Here is a 20,352-nt window from a genome sequence, read left to right as displayed (position 1 = left end):
TCTTGGCTTTAGTCCAGTCTCTTGGTACTTTTCGCCTATGCAAACAATTTAAAAATATTTTAGCTAAATGCTTTATAGGTTCACCATCCATTAGCTTTAAAATGTCGACTGAGAGGTCATCACTACCTGGAGCGGTTCCTTTTTTCGTCTTGAGTTTAGCATGTCTGACTTCCCAGGGGAGCATTTCTGGGATTTGGGACACAGAGGCATCCAATTCATCTAGGATTAAGATGTCATTATTGACCTTACTGTACACGTTACTATAAAATTTCTCAATGTATTCGAATATTTCTTTCTTATCTTTCATTTGGCCTTGCCCTGTGTCTAACGCTATTAGCTGATTCTTTCCAACCATACTGTAATGTTTCTCACGTTTTATCGGGTTTCCTGACTGTGTGCTTTCGCGCATTAGCGCTGAGACGATTTTATAGCTGCTTAATAGACACTGCGATTACAATGAAATTAATATCTCTGTAATTGTATTATCTATATAATTTTAAGCGAACAAGGACTGGCAACCTTCTCTCTTAATGGTCAGCTGTTATCTGGTATGGTCAAGAAAGTTATTGATCGCTCAATGTTACGTAGAGATTTTGTTATTTGTGCTCATTTTGCGTGATACTAACTATTTAATTCCGTTGCGTTTGTTATTACGACTTATCATACTTTTTTCCCTCAGCTTTTTTCATGAATTTGATAATTCAACGTGGCTTTGTGTGAGGATGTCTGTTAGTGAATGATCGCGTATTAACGGCACCATTCAGTGCAATACGTTTCGTTTCGTTTGGTATCAGAATAGAATCTGCATCTAAAGTTTCACTTTTTACAAAACGAAGTCTGATACCTTTTAGGCGTAAATCACGTCCCAAAATTATATTTGCCAACAGACAATCCCGGTAGACGAGCCTAGTTAAAAAAATATGAATCATGATGGTGGTATTTAAATTCCAATTTCAATATTTAAAAAATATTTTTACATGATTTTCCAAGTATGTAATTTTTCTTGATTTAATTGAAGATTCAATTAAGCAAAGCCAGAATATTACAAAATTAAATAATGATTTCAAAACCAAATAATAATTAAAAACCACCATTAAAAATTTCTCCCTTAGTACAGGACATATTTATGTATGTACATATGTATGTATTTGCATTATTGTAATTTTGGCATTTAAAAAAGAAATTTGTATATTTCTGTTACATGAAAAACCATTGTAACGAGATACGAGACATTTTCTACTAGCTGGGTAATACGAAACGTGGAGCACGATCCTTAAAAGATACAAATTGTATGGTTTTAGAATTCTATAATAGTATTTGTGAACTTCAGACACCATGTACGCTGTCGGTACACAGTTGTAGGATTATTGGTGCATTTGGAAATAAGTCAAAGGGAGTACATATGCAGACTCATGTATTAGTTGAGGCAGGTAATGGGCACATTCCTGGTTCGTGAAGGTTTATCAGTGTCCTGCATATAGGGAGTAGATTTCTTAAAAGAGAGATATACAGTAATTGACTTTTCTTGTGGCAAATGCGTATTAAAAGTGAATGGGAAGGGGATAGTTGTATCACTCATTAAAAGCAAGCCTTTTCACAGTAAGTTATGTCAAGGAGCCTGAATCAAATATACAAAACCACAGGTAATTTTATATGACAATCAATTTCCTATAATTTCTTATGTTGCCAGACCAAACACAGCACAAACAACGGCAATTTGATGTACAGTCTTGCAGAAAATAAATAAAAAGCAAATATTATGAATCAGTTTATTTAAACAGTGTACAACAAAACGAACTGATTGACCTCACATATATATATATATATATATATATATATATATATATATATATATATATATATATATATATTCGTAAGACGAAAAAGTTAGAAAGTTATAGAATATAAACACTATGTAAATCATACAGTTAGTACCTACAACAGAGTACATAAGCTGTGGCATTTTTCTTTGAGAACTTTCGTAAATAACATGATATGTACCCACAGAGGATGACTCATAAGTTGTCAATGGCAAACAAAACTGTCAGTGATGAAGTAGTGCACGCAAATTTGAATTTCACGGCTGGACTCTTTGTACAAGAGCAAAGAGAAATATGTGTTATCAAAAGACGTTATACGCATGACTATACAATTTCGCCTGGTGAAATAAATACAAACACGAGAACTTTTAACATTGCAGCGCGTCAGCAATCGTGAATAATTTATTGATTATAAAGAATCCGCCTCGATTTCAAATAGAAACCGGATGTTGCCCCAGGTTTCGGCGCGGATAACCACGCCTTCTTCAGAACACACTAAAGCTACAAACTGCCTAAAGAGGCATGGTCCAACATGAATACAGAACGCCCAAAAGGGCAAAAGACTAGCATAAAATGTAAAATAAACGGTACGTGTGTACCATGTCAATAGCTGTACTTCGCTCAAACGTCAGAAGCGTGCTTCCTCACCCCAGCCAACGTTCGGTGGGCTGCGGGCTCGCAGGTAAACTGAGGTGGCGCCGGCAGCTAGGCTGTGAGAATGTCAGAAAGGAAAGCCATGCGCAAATTGAGAAATCGTCTTCTTCCATGTGATTAGCACAAAATGTGTTACGAAATTGATCCGATGTCCGGGTCAAAGGCGTAGGAAATTAATGGATGTGTATGTGCAATGTCCTAGCTCGAGGACAGTTTTATAGAACTATAGAACGTACGTCCTTTCACGCAATTACATTAAGTCTGTCATACTAATTTGACCCTTTTCTGGTCAATAGCGCTTGGAATTTAATATAGTAACTTTACACGCTTATCCAAGCGTAGTCATCAAATACTATTACCGACCCCAAGCTAGTGTCTGGTACCGTCGAAAAAGCTATTGCTTGCTCAATGTTATGTAGAGATTTTGTTATTTGTGCTCATTTTGCATAATAATAACTATTTAATTCCATTGTGCTGGTTATTACGACTTATCATACCATTTTTACCTCAGCTTTTTTCATGAATTTGATAGTTAAACGTGGCTTACTTCGTGTGGGGATGCCTGCTAGTGAATAATTGCGTAGTAACAGCACCAATCAGTGCACTACGTTTGGTTTCAGAATAGAACCTGTATCTAAAGTTTTTCACTTTGCACAAAACGAAGTCCGATAGCTTTTAGGCGTAAATCAGTCCTAAAATTATATTCACCAATAGTCAATCCCGGTAGAGGAGCCTAGTTAAAAAATACATATATATGAATCATGATGGTCGTATTTAAATTCCAGTTCCAACATTTAAAAAATATTTTTACATGATTTTTCAAGTACGTAATTTTTCACGATTTAAGTGAAGTTTCAACTAGCAAAAGCCAGAATAATATAAAATTAAATAAAAATTTCAAAACCAAATAATAATTTAAAACCTCCATTAAAATACGGTTCCACTTGGCTATCTTTAAACTACATTAATATTCAAGACTGGCTTTTAGCGTATCTTCTTCATTCTTCTTGATGATACTTTTCATCCATTTCCTCGGAGCCTTGTACAGTTCTGTATGTTCTATCTTATCTTTTTCTGTTTATACATTCATTTTTCTTCTCTTGTCCATCAAACTTATCGTTTTATTTGTCAGTTTCTTTGGTTGGTTTTGAGATTTTCACAAGCCATCCATTTCTTCAGCTGTTGTGATTAGTACATTTGTTGCTGTACTGCTTCACATTCTTTTAATTCACTCTTAATTCTTTCTTGAAACTCCTCTTTTCGATCTTCGATATTTTTAAAATACAAAGTGTTTCTTTTTCCTTTAAGTAGTTTCTGTTCAATTCAAATCTTACTGTTATTAATCGACGGTCACTGTTTGTATTGAACCTGCTCAGCTCAGAGACATCTTCAATTTTTTGGAGGCTATTGGTAAGAATGAAGTCTATTTGACCCTTAACTTTATAGTTAGGACCCCTACAACTTCATTTACGACTAGGATTCTTCTTGAAGAACGTATTATTCATAATAGGGATTTTCACGCATTCTGCAAATTGAATCAGTCTCTCACCTCTGTCATTTCTTTAATCTATTCCAAGTTTGGCAATAACTTAATCACCTTCCTTGTACGTTCCAACGTTGACATTAAAGTCACCAATTATTTAATTTACAAAAGCAGTCTCTGTCTTTTTTTACAGATTTCTTTTAGGCACTCATAGAATGACTGTATCTACTCATCAGAGCGACTAGAAGTAGGAGCATATGTTTGAATTATTTGGATTTTACACTTTTCTGATATTTTAAGGATCAAACGTACAATTCTGCTTTAAACTCCTTCTAATACTGCTGTCTTGTCAAATATGATTTTGTTTGCTAGAAACCCGAACCCATTTAGTTTTCCAGTTGGCTCACCACAGTAACATAAAAGATTTCCAGAATTCAATTGGAGGCTAATTTCATCTTTTCGACGTACTTCACTTGAGCCAACAATGCTCCAGATAATGTTTTCTAATTATTCTTCTATATGTGTCAACCTTTTGACTCCCACTGCAGAACGACAGTTATATGTACATATTTGGAAGCACTGCTTCTCTCATTTTGTGGGTTCAGGAGTTTGTGGCACTAAAGCACCTCCCACACAGAGATTCGAATGTGGGGAAAATTTAACTTCGCAACATTTTAATTCACTGTCACACATCATGACTCAAAGGTGAAAAGAAAAGTATAATCGCCACGCTCGCTTCAGAATGGGCTGGCCATCTAATTTTGAATGTCGACCCTAACGTGGAGTAAAGCCGTCTTTGCCTGGTCGCTCTTCTGGAGTACAGACGCCGCCCATGTAGCTAGTTTTCGTCCTCCTCGGTGTATCTCATTTTGTTGGAATGTAGTGACTTATTCATATTTCTTTGCTTTGCTTTGGGACGTCTTAGTTTCAAACCAGGCTTCTAACACTTCGTAGGAATGATTCTACCTGTCTGCCACATTCAATGATATCTTTCTCGTTTCTTCCATGTTCCTCTATCACACTTCCTGAGTGTTGAATCTTTGTACCTTCTTCAGTTGATCGCCTCCAATCTTTATTTCGCTAGATGGTCTATTTCTTTCTAGTTGTAAACAGGATCTCACATTTGGTTATATAATGTTTCATTTCATGCAGACTCACAGTTTCTTCCGAAGCATCCAAATGTACCTGTATTTCCTCATCCCTGTTTCCCCAGATCAAGTCATCCGCGAACACCATTGTTTTCATCTTGTCTTCTACAGGAAGGGTATAAAATGTGAGAGGTGGAACAGATTGGCCTCGTAACCGAACGAATGGGGTACTGAATCGTTAAGACACTGCAACTATATTTGTGGTGAACGATAATTCAAATCCTAGTCCAACTAACGTGGCATATGTTCCCCATCATTTCTCTTAATCACACAGACCGTATACACTGAAGCGCCAAAGAAACTGATATAGACATGTGTATTCAAATTCAGAGATATATAAACAGGCAGAATATGGTCCTGCAACCACAACACCTACATAAGACAAATAAGTGTCTGGCTCAGCCGGCCGGAGTGGCCGTGCGGTTCTAGGCGCTACAGTCTGGAACCGAGCGACCGCTACGGTCGCAGGTTCGAATCCAGCCTCGGGCATGGATGTGTGTTATGTCCTTAGGTTAGTTAGGTTTAATTAGTTCTAAGTTCTAGGCGACTGATGACCTCAGAAGTTAAGTCGCATAGTGCTCAGAGCCATTTGAACCATTTTGTGTGGCTCAGTTGTTAGATCGGTTACTGCTGCTACGATCGCAGGTCATCAAGATTTAAGTGGATTTGAACGTGATGCTATAGTCGGCGTAGCATCGTTGGGGCACAGCATCTCCAAGATAGCGATGAAGTGGGAATTTTTCCATACGATCGTTTCACGAGTCTACCATGAATATCACGAATCCGATGAAACAACAGATCTCCGGCATCGCTACAGTCGGAAAAAGATTCAGCAAGAACGGAGCCAACGACGATTGAAGAGAATCATTCAACGTGACGGAAGTGCGACCCTTCCGCAAATTGCTGCAGATTTCAATGCTAGGCCTTCAACAAGTGTCAGCGTGCGAACTATTCAAAGACGCATAATTGATACGGAACCGAAGCCTACTCGTGAACCCTTGATGACTGCACGACACAAAGCTTTACGCCTCGCCTGGGCCCATCAAAACCGACATTGGACTCTTGATGAGTGGAAACATCTTGCCTAGTCGGTCGAGTCTCGTTTAAAATTGTATCGAGCGGACGGAGTCGTTTGAAATTGTATCGAGCGGACGGAGTCGTTTGAAATTGTATCGAGCAGACGGACGTGGGTATGGGTATGGAGACAACATCATGAATCCATGGAGCGTGCATGTCAACAAGGGACTGTTCAAGCTGGTGGAGGCTCTGTACTGGTGTGGGGCGCATGCAGTTGGAGTGATGTGGGACTCCTGATATGTCTAGATACAACTCTGATAGGTGACACGTACGTAAGCGTCCCGTCTGATCACCTGCCTCCATTCATGTCCATTGTGCATGCCGACCGACTTGGGCAACTCCGCAGGACGATACCCCACACGTCCAGAATTGGTACAGCGTGGCTCCAGGAACACTCTTCTGAGTTTAAACACTTCCGCTGGCCAACAAACTCGCTTGACATGAACTTTATTGAGCGTATCTAAGATGCCTTGCCACGTGCTGTTCAGAAGAGATCTCCACCCCCTCGTACTCTTACAGATTTATGGACAGGCCTGCAGGATTTATGATGTCAATTCCCTCCAGTACCGCTTCAGACCATGCCTCGTTGTGTTGCGGCACTTCTGCTTGCTCACGGGGGCCCAACACGATATTAGGCAGGTGTACCATTTTATCTGGCTCTTCAGTGTAAGTTCTTTGAATTAGTGACAGCCTCTCTCTATGCTTGTCAATTCTGAGCTAATGCTCCATCTCCATTAACTTGGACGTAAACCGGAAATTATCTTCATTTGTTTTTAGCTGTAGCTTCATTCTCAGTGTCACATCGATGACTTTAATTTTCTACCCAGTATCAAATATGACACACATGACGAAATTATGAGGAATGTCAGTTTTAATAAGAATATTGCTCTGGGGATTGGGCACTCATGTAACTGGAAAATTTCGGCAATTTGTCGTGAGGTCTTATGGGCAAAACTGCTCAGGTCATCGGTCCCTAAGCTTACACACTACTTAATCTAACTTAAGGGGAGCCGGAGGTGGTCAAATCCAAAAAATTACGATTTTGTTTTGCTACCGAATATTAATTGGAACATTCCTCTTTAATGTAAACTTTGAATTATTGTTCTACTCGCCCTAGAAGTGGAGTTATTACCATTTTCCCCCACGCCTGCAGCGGAAATGGGCGGCCGCTGAATGTATCTAACACCCTCTCGTGACTTCCTGGCGAACTGCTTGGGGTTTTCTCGGCCTGTTACGCATACAGCGCCTTATGTTACGCATACAGCGAGTGTGCAAGGGTTGGCTACATTGTTTTCTGTTACAAATGAAGCGCTAAGAGCGCGGAACATCGTCTCTTTGCTGTTTACCGTTTCGAATTAGTTCAGTGTTGCGCCTGTTGTTGGTAGTATTATACTTCTTGTGTGAAGCGTTGTTCTGGTTACGATGCCACGTTTTAGTAACCGTGTATATAAGAAGAGGAAGAACGCAGGGAAAAGAAAATTAACACTAATGCCAAGTTGCGATACTACAATTACTGAAACAGTGCGTTCTTCTGCTAAGCAACACATAGCTGGCCATAGCCCTGTGACATCTTCTAGCAAGAAGCTGACTGGTGGAAGTGACAGATTTCGTGAATATGTTAGTGACATTGATGATATTAACGAAGTACTGTATTGCATTATTATCTTCTGTGCTGAAAGAAAGTGTTCTGTGCAAAATGTGTTCAAGTGTAGGAGTGGGACTAGAGATAACAAAGCACTTTGGTTTAGCTTGTGAGATGAAGATAATCTGTGCATGTTGCAAGTATCAAGTGACTTTCTACAATTCACATGCCAGTCTCTTTGGTGAAAATGGACGATCTAGAGTGTTTGATATGAATGTTCGACTTGTGTATGGTCTTCGATCCATTGGAAAAGGGTCTGCTGCTGGTAAACTGCTTTGCGGTATTATCAACTTGCCATCGCCTCCAAGCAAATTTGGGTACTACTGTGAACTGGTAGGATCCTCTGTTGAAGATGTGGCTTTGAAAACCATGAAGGAAGCAGTGGAGGAATCTGTAGAAATGAACGGTGGTTCTAGGGATTTGGTAGTGGCATTAGATGGTTCCTGGCAAAAGAGGGGTCATAAATCTCTGAATGGGGTTGTAACTGCTACTTGTGGTGATAGTGCAAAAGTGATAGATGTTGGAATATTATCAAAACATTGTAGGTGCAAAAATAAAATCAAAGGAGAGCACACTGGAACCTGTGAGGCAAATTTTAGTGGATCAAGTGGAGCAATGGAAGTGGATGGAGTGAAACAAATTTTTGAACGTTCAGTTCCCAGATACAATTTTAGGTAAAAATACTACCTTGGGGATGGTGACTCCAAAGGTTTCAAGACTATAGAGGAATTGAAACCATATGGAAATGAATTTGTAGTTGAAAAGTTGGAATGCATTCGGCATGTGCAAAAGCGTATGGGTGCACGGCTTCGAAGGCAGTGATGGAAAGACAATAGGAGGGAGAGGCAGGCTTACTGATGAGGTGATTGAACGTCTACAGAGATACTATGGGTATGCTATAAGGCAAAATACTAGTAATGTTAGTGACATGCGGAAAGCAGTGTGGGCATTGTTCCTTCATACTGCCTCTTCCAATGAATACCCCAACACAGCCTGTGCCCAAAAGATTCCTGGTGCAAATATATTGCAAAAAAGGACTATGATCACAAACATGGTTTGCCAGCAGCTGTTATAAATGCAATAAAACCAATTTTTCATGACTTAGCACAGCCAGAATTGTTACACAAATGTCTACACGGAAAGACGCAGAATCCTAATGAGAGCATGAACAATTTGATTTGGAAAGTGATTCCTGAAAGGGTGTTTGTAAGCATAAAAACACTGCACTTTGGCATTTATGATGCAATACCAACCTACAACCAAGGGAACATTGTGAAGTTCTGAAGGCATTAGGATTTACAGCTGGGGTGAACACTGTACGAGCACTAAGAAATATTGACAGAGAAAGGATAAGAGGAGCAGAAAGAAGAGAAAGGCATATGAAGTATGATGGAACAACAGGCCAGAAAAGAAGACAGAAGAGGAAGCTTTTGGAGGATGAAGAAGAAGACCCTGATAATCCATCCTATAGTGCAGGAATGTATTGAGAAACTTTGATAGCCATTTCGCGTAAATTAGAATTTTTCGAATATAAGGAACATTTTCTCAAAACCCACTCAAGCTAGAGAGATGAAATTTTTATATAGCACTCCTAGTGGTCAAACTTACATTGTAACTCAGCCATTTGGCAATATGTTCACTAGTTTCATTTCAGTTTAATTATAAAGCAATTATTTGTAAAAAAATTTGGGTCATTAATAAAATAAATAATTGGAAGGAAACCAGAAAAGATACTCCAAAATCCCTCTGTCATAACTGCAATACTAAACCACTCTATACGTAAAAAAAATTCAAATTTTTCGATTTGGTAGTTTATTCATAAATGTCCCTCAAACTTAGTGATTTTAACATGGGCAGCATAGGCACCTCCGGCTCCCCTTAAACTAACTTACGCTAAGGACGACACACACACCCATTCACGTGGGAGGATTCGAACCTCCGACGAAGGAAACCGCGCGGACCGTGGCAAGACGCCCAAGACCGCTCGGCTACTCCGTGCCTCGCTGAAAGTGGGGCAAGTACTATAAATCCATATGTAGTGTAAATAGCATTAGTGGGATTCGAATTCCCCATTCAGTCAATGTGGAGGAAATGTCAAAAATGCTCAGACTTCATACTACCCTGCAGCTTATTCCCACTGACGGAGTGATATCGGCCAAAGATTGCACTGCCACTCCACGATCGGCGACGCACATGGATATCAGAGACATTAGTAATGTTTCGTTGCAATCCACTACGACGAAAGGGAGAGGCTGAAGAAGACACACCTTCTCTCTCAGTACAACAGATTCCTTGCATGGAGGCCAATACAGAGCAGAGTTCGTGACCTCTGCTGAAACAGTCAACGTCATCGAGTAGGACTAAAGAGTTATTCAGGTCTCAGTTGGAAATGTATTTTTGTTCATGTCGAACATTGTATTTCAAGAGTACAGTTTCTTAACTGGTGTGTCAAGTGATGCTTTAATAGTCGGTGACAGTTGTAAATTACCAAGCACTCTTGTGGAAAAGGGTTGTATCAAGTAAATCTTTTTATTCATTTATGTCTTAAAGTGAACTGATATTTCATTAGTTGTACTTCGTTGAGCCGTCTCCCAGAACAGTCATAGAACCGATAGTTATGACCCGACGATTGTAGTTTCGTCTGGTCGTTGTACATAATTCAGTCTTCCCCGTTTGTGTAGGGTTTTCGTTTCGCGTCGGCCTCCGGACGGTTGACACATGCTTTCTGCAACTATTCCTACGCTCTGCGCTTAACTCACTCTGCGCCTAACTTCTGGCTAGCGAGTCTCTTCAAGAACTCCGCTGTCATTGACCACAGGAAGCAGCTGTTTGTTCCGACAGTCCCTGTGCCACTGCCAGTGTCGCACCTACGCTGAGCGGGTTAGGACAGTATCAGCGGTATGAATGATTCAGAGGATGCATAATGGGGAAATGGGGTGAGCCTCATCGCCACTTTCTGTGTGTGACGCATCTAATTTGCGACGACGTGCTGACATCACTAGCCTGTTCCTATGTTTCTGTTTATACAAAGAGACGCAGCCCTGATCTGTTTAACTTCTGACGGTGCAGCTACGTGTAATGCTAGAGACCTGGTTTTAATTCACATGCACATAGAATCTAAGATTCCTTAACGAATATTGCATCCACGAAATACGTCCTGAAGTGTCACTATCTTCGCCTCAACAGCTTCGTATTCCAATGTTCTACACTGAAAATAAAAAGAAACTGGTACACCTGCCTAATTTCGTTTAGGGCCCCCACGAGCCGCAAAACGACGTGGCATGGACTGGACTAATGTCTGAGGTAGTGCTGGAGGGAACTGTCACCATAAATCCTGCAGGGTGGTCCATAAAGCCGTAAGAGTACGAAGGGGTGGTGACCTATTCCGAACAGCACGTAGCACGACATCCCAGGTATGCTCAATACTGTTCATGTTTGGGGAGTTTCGTAGACAGCAGAAATGTTGAAACACACAAGAGTGTTCCTGAAGCCACTCTGAACCAATCCTGGACGTGTGGAATGTCGCATTGTATTGCTGGAATTGTCCAAGTCCATCGGAATGCACAATGGACATGAATGGATGAAGGTGATAAGACAGGATGCTTACATACGTGTCACCTGTCAGAGTCGTATCGAGACGTATCAAGGGTCCCATGTCTTGTGAAAGGCCGTAAGGAGTAAAGGAATTAAAGAACAGATGAGAATTGGAACATGGAATGTCAGAACCCTATCAAAAACTGCGAAGCTAGAAGAGGCTAAGATCCTGATGGAAAAGTCACAGCTGGACAAATTAGGAATCTGCGAAACTAGATGGGGCGGTAACGGTGATTTTATGTCAGAGGATTTCAGGATCATTCACAGTGGTAGTGCTCGAAAAGGAAGAAATGGCGTCGCTATAATTTTGAGAGGAAAATGGAAGAACAACGTGTTGAACACATACCACTGCAGTGATAGGATAATGATGATTAAAATTAAAGCACAACCAACGGATTTGTATGTAATTGCATTTTACTTACCAACAACAAATAGCAACGGTGAGGAAGCGGAAGTAGTATATGAACAAATTGATGACTTAATGAAACTGGCTAAAGAGAAGGACAACCTTATCATAATTGGTGATTTCAATGCACAGATTGGTGAAAATAACAAAGGATTATTGAATGGCAAGTTCGGGCTAGGAAAAATGAGTGCTAGAGGAGAAAGGTTGCTAGATTTCTGTGAACAGTATGAGATGATAGTCACCAACAAGTGTTTTCAAAAGCCCAAGAGAAGAAGATATACATGGAAAAGTCCAGCAGATGGCAAAAGGTATCCAATAGATTATATCCTAGTCAAGAAGAAATTTATGAATCAAATAAAGTCTAGCCACTCATACCCTGGATAGGATATAGACAGTGACCATGTTCTAGTGCTAGCAGACTATAGTAGCAGATTTAAGAAATATAAAAGAACTAACCAACACAGATGGTTTGCAGAAAAACTTAAGGGAAAGCAAGTAGCTGCAAACATGAAAGAATTGACCAATAACCTGATAGGTAACAGGGAAGGATGGGAAGGATTCAAAGAGACCGTAGAAATAGAATTAAGGAAGCTAGAACCGCGGAAACCATGGATTACCAAAGAAATACTAGACATTATTGAAGAACGAAACAGGCTGAGGAAAAAAGATTTCTATAAGTACAAAAGAGAAAAAAATACCGTTACACAGAAATGTAGATTTGAAAAAGAAAAGTGGATGCACGACAAACATAAGGAAATTCAACAAGATCTAAATGGAGGTCAAATTGATAGAGCCTACTCTAAAATTAAATAATGCAGGTAAAGCCAAGAACAAAAACATATATGGTCAAGAATAAAAATGGTGACCACTTTTCGAATTAGAGGATGTATGCGAAAGATGAAAAGGTTATGTTGAGGAACTATATGAAGGAGAAGATATTGCTAATGAGGGGGAAATTCTGGAAGAAGAGAGCAGTGTGGATATCGGCATGATAGGGCCACCTATGTCTAAAGAGGAATTCAACAGTGACTCCGCCACACACCGTTGGGTGGCTTGCGGAGTATCAATGTAGATGTAGATGTAGATGAATGATCTAAGTAATGGCATAGCGACAGGCACAGATAATATCCCGGTAGAAATACTGAAGGAAATTGGAGAATCAACAAAAGCGTACTTATATAAACTTACTAAAGAGTACTATGAAGGTGGAAAAGAACCACCTACAGATTTGCTTAACAGCAAAACAGTAATAATCCCAAAAAAAGGAAATGATCTCTACTGTGAGAACTATAGAACTATCTCCTTGCTATCCCACACTTACAAAATAATGTTAAACACAATAAAAAAGAAAATTGAGGCAAACCTAGAAGAAGACCAATTTAGTTTCAGATCCGGAAAAGGAACTAGAGAGGTAATACTAACACTGAGGATGGTATTAGAAAGACGAGTTGGAGTTAATAGGAAAACCTACTTGACCTTTATAGATTTACAAAAAGCATTTGACATCGTTAATTGGAAATTGTTATTCCGAACAATGAAGGAAATAAATCTTGATTGGAGGGACAGAAAATTAATCTGGAACCTGTATAAAAGGCAGGAAACAGAGATAGAAGTAAATGGTGTGAAGAAGAAAGCAAAAATAAGGAGGGGAGTAAGGCAGGGATGCCCATTATCACCATATTTGTCCAACATATATATTGAAAAGAAACCACTGAAAAATTGAAAAGAATAACCAAAGGAATTAAAACGAATACACTCTATCAGCTTTGCGGATGATATAGTAGTGCTTGCTGACTCAGTAAAGGAAATGGAGTCTGTGTTGCTAAAATTTGCCAAAATCCTAAGAGAATTTATTCTAAAAATAAATAAGAAGAAAACAAAAACTATGGTAGTAGGAAAGATAAAAGAAAATGGTAAAGTTAATATTAAACTAGAAAATTATGTTCTAGAGCAGGTTGAGAACTTCTGTTATTTGGGGAACACAATCACTGACGACAATAAATGTATCTCAGATATTAACAGAAGAATAGCCTTGGCAAAGCAAGCTTTCCAAAATAAAAGGAATTTACTAACAGACAATCATATAAGCCTAGATGGTAGGAAAAAGTTTGCCAAAACTTTTGTTTGGAGTGTCTTAACATACGAATGTGAAGCATGGAGTCTGGGAAAGGCAGAGAAAAAGAGACTGGAAGCAATGGAAATGTGGATATGGAGAAGAATGACGAAAACAAGCTGGGTAGATAGAAAAAGTAATGAACAGGTTAAAAGGTCTCTGTTGGATTCCTTTCATGTTAATTTCTTAAATCTGTTGTCATTTACGGCATAAATTCCACTTCTAAATTTACTGTGGTGTTTCTGGCTCTATCTGGGAGGAGACTGAGTAGTGGAACGTGTTACTTTTACTCATAAACAAGATTGATATGTCACACTGCTAAACTTTAAAACACAGTTTATATGTAATTCATGTCATATGGAACCTAGATGCGCTTTCTTTTATATAGTGTATGTGATAAGATACTGTCATCCCCTTTCTCTTCTGTGTGAAAGGATGAATGAACAAATATATTTCTAGTTGCGTGCTTGATGGTAACAGACAAGTCTGTCTGCTAGAGAACAGTAGGACCAACGTCGGAACAGGTAGCTACGCTTTCTAAAAGCAAAGAGGTTTCTATTCTTGGTATGGTCCTGTCCGTCCCTTGTCATGTTCGTATAGGAAGCTGCCTCTCTGGTCACTTCCATTTGTATCTGTGAGGTACTCTCGGTAGGGGCCCATGCCAGTATGTCCACGGCGAGTGTCTGAAGTGGTAAGATCTCCGGCTAAGCGTGTCTCTGCTGGATTTCTTAAGTTCAGCCTCACTGAAAATTTAATCACCTTTGTTTCAGGTTTCGATCTAAAATATCTTCTGTTATCTTAAATTGCAACACAGTGTAATTCGAGTGTGAAGTTCAGAATATCTTCCAGTAGTTGCTTTGTCACTACTTTGTGAGCAAAGTGGAACCACATGTTGATGATCCGTAACTCTAAATAAGATCATCAATCTTTGATGTGAATGTGTGTAAGATTATAACGTCTCATCTTGACAATATTTTTCAATATAGCAACTTTTCTTTATGTTCAGCCCACGTGGGATGTACTTTGTGAGACCAGTACCACGTGGTTATTTAATTGTTTGACTCATGAGGTTAATAGTATGATGATAGTAATCAGTTGGAGGTTTTTCTTTTGTAAATTGTGTTTCGATGTAATTTACTTTAATTATCAAAATTATTGTGGAGTTACACTTTTTGTGTAAACCAAGTTGACTACATGAAGCATGTTGTGTAATCATCAAAGTAGCTCTCAGCTATTCTTTTAGAGAAGATTCCACAGACAATTAGTATGAATTTAGTGTACCAGTGTGTGGTAATTTCATGATGGACAGGATTGCACTACGACCGTAACTTCTTTGGGTGAAAATTGAATCGGTTAGTTGTGGGTAATTTTCTCTTGGATATGTTTCAACGTTCTTCATGTGTTATTTTATGAATGCAGTGTTGTATGCAGTCTCCCAATCTTGGCTCCATATTTGATGTGCTCCGTAAGATTGCAAACTCACAGTTTCACAATCCTAAATATGGCACCAGTTTAGTTATGAATCAAGTTTAATATGCTGAAATTTTAATGGAACAATGATCAATGTTAAAATCAATGTCGAAATATAAACTGATTTCTTTCTTTTATTTTAAATTCCCTTATATATATATATATATATATATATATATATATATATATATATATATATATATAATGTCGAAATATAAACTGATTTATTTCTTTTATTTTAAATCAGTTTATATTTTGACATTGATTTTAACATTGATCATTGTTCCATTAAAATTATATATATATATATATATATATATATATATATATATATATATATATATATACCAACGGTTGTCGTAAGATGACTATTAAAAGATTGTAATTAATGTTAGTCTGGTTGGCAATTTGGTAAACTAGACTTGATACCTGGTGAAATGGTTGTTCAGTTATGCAAGGATAACTTCCCCAGATAGCTCACAGCTTTTAACCTGCTTTTATTATCTTGAATATCAGCACCGCTTTCAGAACAATTTAATTCTCAACATTACAAAGTCTTAAGAGAAGTGAACGAGGACAGAACGCTGATAAATTATATAGGAAGAAGAAAATAAAAAATGATAGGGCACATAATGAAACACAACCAGTTCCTAAAGAACCTATTTCAAGGAAAAGTTTTAGGGAAAAAACCAAGAGGTAGGCCAAGAGCAACGTATTTGAATAACATGAAAGAAGATATGGGAATAAAATCATATGAAGAATTGAAGAGGATGACAATGGAGAGAGGGACGTGGGTAAATCGACAAGGCATAGCTTTTAGTTTATGATGATGATGATTTATCCAGTGGATATGTGTCGCTTTTATTTATATAAGAGTTTCTGTGTAAGGAGGAAATGAAGTTCACACACAATTTCTAGCTGTTCAATGTAATGTTGTAGCAACTGTATTCTGTGGCCTCACAGCGGAAATTTATCGACCGCCAGTGATACCGAAGTGCCCTGTCGCTATAATAGTTAAGACTATACGCAATTTCTCTTATTTTTTGTAAGAGCACGCCTTTAGACATACTCTCATTGGTCTTCTTCTGTAGTCTGTTTTAGCGAACAGACATTCTATGTAAGTGAGCCGTGTTGCGGCTCGCGTTGATGAAGTTGGTAGGTTGGCATCGTGTATTAGGGATAATGGCGTCTGGTTTTCATCTTGTGTTTTCTGGCGCCACTACATTTGCTAGCGTTGTCTGATCGCGAGTAGCAGCAGCAGCGGTTATCGATATCTAGTACGATCCTACTATCTTTGGAAGGACGTCAAGTGTATTTCGGCTTGGAGTGTGACAGGGAGTTGGGTTGGGATGGGGCAGCAGTGAGGTCCGGCAGCCCGCGGAGATGCCGCGACCGCTGGCGGCATGCTGGCACTGCCAGACCGAGGGGCTGTAGTTGCGAGGGCCACCACCTCGTTGTTCACCGGACCCAGGGCCTTTGAGTTGAGTGAGCATTAACCCAATAGTGAAACCTCCACTATTTTGAGATCAACAAGTGGAGTGTTTGGAGTTGGCGAAATTAATTAGCTGTCCTCCACTTCTTATTATTAATCATTGAATTCCTTGTGTTATTATTGGTGAAGTTCAACCAGCGGTATTTTTCTACCTAGTGGCCGCTAACGTCCCAGTTACCTGCCCTGGAGGTTAGCGTATTTTCGCGGAGTGTACCTTTCCTCGGCTGCCGCTGCTGTCTGGTAAGGCATCTAGTTCGACAGCCTCCTTGATTTTGGTTCGGATATGTTGTTTCTTTTGGACTACTTTGGTCGTAGTGGTTCCTTCTGCTTCTGGATGTTCTAAACACAGGATTTGGAAGACGCAGTGCTGTCCGCCGGTTCCGCCCTGCCTGGGTTATTCCATCGTTGTATTGGTTATCAGACATTAGGTAGATTTTGCAAGAGTGTTGGTCTGCGTTTAAGCTGTCACTAGTTTGAGTTGCTATCCGGTTAAGTGAAAACAACTCTTGGCTGCCTTTCTCATCGTTTACAAAGTTGAATGACTTCCCCAGGTGAAACCGGAGTACCCTTCAAAGCCTCATGGCTGGCGCTATTGAAGACAAAACTACGCCAAGGGAGACTGGAATCTCACTCACTGGGCATCTTCTGATGGAAGATAATCAGTGTGGATTTGAGATTACGATTGACCCTTTCTGCGAAAGAGACCTGTGGGTAATCAAGTAGTAGTCACAAAAAGTAAGATATCCTGGAAACGTGGTACACAATGAAAGGCTATCTGTTAACGTTGTATGGAATGAAAATTAACACTTGGGGTTACTAGATTAAAGTGATGATTTAATTGAGAAGACAAATAAGATTTAGTTTACTGACAACATTTATATTTCCAAACATACAAAAAACAAAAGAAACAAAGACAGGTCTAATTAAACTGAAACAGATTATTTTCCAGTATCGTAAACAACTAACAGGTGGTTTAACACGACAATGGACAAGGATCTTAGGTGGCAAAGGTGAGTCAAATACACTGGCCCTAAAAATGTGGATAACGCTCTCGTTTTTAATCTGACGCTGAGCAGACTTTGACTTGTTCAATCTACCTTAGGCTATGTGGGTGCAGGTGAGAGCAAGTGGCGATTGGGGTTTTTACGCCTAGACAAGGCCGGAGCAGCAGTACTTTACCCTGTTTGCTTCGTGCAGCGATGTAACCTGCAGCTGGCAGTGGCGAGACGTAAGGCGGCACCTGTGAGTCGATCGCGCCCACGAAAGAAATGAAAACTCCCACGATCTAGAGATCAGGCAGACGGATCGCAATTTAGTCCCTACTAGAGCCTTGAAAGCACGGAAGATTTCAGCATGTGACACGCCCATTCGATGGTCATACCAAGGACCAGTTCGGCTCACTTATACAGCAGAGCGCACAAGGATGCCAAACGTCGGGACTGGTAACCCAAATCGAATAAGTGTGCCCTCGGCAAACGGTACAGTGAAAACTTCACCACAGCCTCTCCAGTCTAATTTCTCGCAAGCTGAGTCAGTCTTAGGACGCGTCGCAAGTACTAACCTCACCTGCCAGAGCTTCGACCAGAAGTTGCTTCCAGACCGAAGTACAGAGCCAGAGTGCCTCGCTGACCCAAGTCCCCAGCCAGAGAGCCTCGCACCTCCCCAGATAAAAAACAATTCCCGTTTTTCGGCACAGTATACGAACGACAACGCCTTCCATTTCGAGTTGAGCCAACCACAGAGTTTTAGAGGAGCTAAATTTCCCCTCCTACACGCCAGTACAAATTCACGATCATTCGGCGCGAGAATTAAGAGACCTGAGTCTCTGAAAAAAAAAAAAAAAAGAAACTGCCAATTACAGCCACTTTTAAGATTCTCGGCGGGAGCAGATGTTGTTCCCCGAAGTCGCGTCGCTTCCCACGGCAGCAAGCGAACAGATACAGTCTCACAGATCTTTATCTTAATTGCCTGTGCCTTGGAGCAAGTTAGTGGTGTAATAAAGATCCCATCTCTAAACGTTTCCCAAACGCCAGCGTTTCCTCTACGACCAAGGCAGCCGATGGAAGTGGGTCACCGGCCCATTTGCAGTTTTTGGCGAACACGAAAACTTGTAAACTTTTATTAGACGTAGAGCAATCCACAATGCCCTGTTTACAACCCCAGTGTGTAAGAATTCCGGACTTTTGCCATGACGGACATTTGCCATGCCGGACATTTGCCATGCCGGACATTTGCCACACTTGCCCTTTCGCCAGGTAGCGGTCCCCCAGGTAAGGGACGCCCTCCCTCGTTCCACTTCTGTCCGCTTTCAAACCGCCGTCTCCACATTTTACTCGATACAACCAGTACGTAAGGGACCTTTTTCTTCGACATCTTGAACAAATACAGAGTTTCTTTTCCAAAATCGAAATATTTATAACTTTTGGGAAACGAAAGCAATACCGACGATTATGTTAGTATGTAATTAGTTCTGCCAAGTATAAAGATAGATCTCTCTGTCTGTACGGTAGCTTCCTTTCACGCTTACTGATTGCGATAGAAACAGTCCATCGCCATGGGAGCAACAAGAAAAGAACGATGTAAAGAGAATGCAAATGTACGTTACTCGTTTCTTTTATATCACTGCATTTGTGCCTACTTTAATTGCTACAACTGCATGCCCAAAAGACAACAAGGAAAGAAGAAATGGGTATGTGAATGTTTGAAAAAAAGAACAACATACTCCATATTAATTTACTCTGTAAAATGCGATATTCCTTGCGGCGAAACATTAGTTAACAAAGTGTAGCCGGACAATGTTCAAAACATGACTGAAAATACGTTCACTAAATAGAGATAAGAACGTCTGTGATTGACATGTGATCTAAAGTCGACATACAATTTTCAAATGATAGAAATAAGGAAATGAATAATACAGAATGCTATGCTTGTAACGTACGTTGTTGTTCTACATTGTTTAGCTCTGGTATTTACAGGCTCACAGTAAAGCGTCCTAGGTTTTGGAGGGAAAAACCGTAATTGTATTATCTGCACTACAACAGAAACAAGAAGCACAACTTAAGGAAAAATAATTTAATGTATGTTCAGCTCACAAGCGACATTGAAGCAGATAGTTCCTGTGACTTAGTATGGGCAGCGGTTACATTCGACAACCGTAATAAATTAATAACTGGCTCCTTTTACCGACCCCCGGTCTCAGATGAAACAGTTGCTGAACAGTTCACAGAAAACTTGAGTCTCATCATAAATAGGTACCCTACTCATACAATTATAGTTGGCAGTGACTTCAATCTACCTTCGGTATGTTGACAAATATAAATTAACAGACCCTATTGTAGACAGAAAACAACTTCCGTAATTGTTCTAAATGTATTTTTAAAATTATTTTGAAGAATTAGTTCACGAGGCCATTCAAATTGTAAATGGTTACGAAAACACACTTGAACCTCTTAG

This window comes from Schistocerca americana, chromosome 1 (genome assembly GCF_021461395.2).
Source record: "Schistocerca americana isolate TAMUIC-IGC-003095 chromosome 1, iqSchAmer2.1, whole genome shotgun sequence".
Classification (NCBI taxonomy): Eukaryota; Metazoa; Arthropoda; class Insecta; order Orthoptera; family Acrididae; genus Schistocerca; species Schistocerca americana.
The sequence above is the reverse complement of the archived record's forward strand: the minus strand, read 5'-3'. Positions refer to the sequence as shown.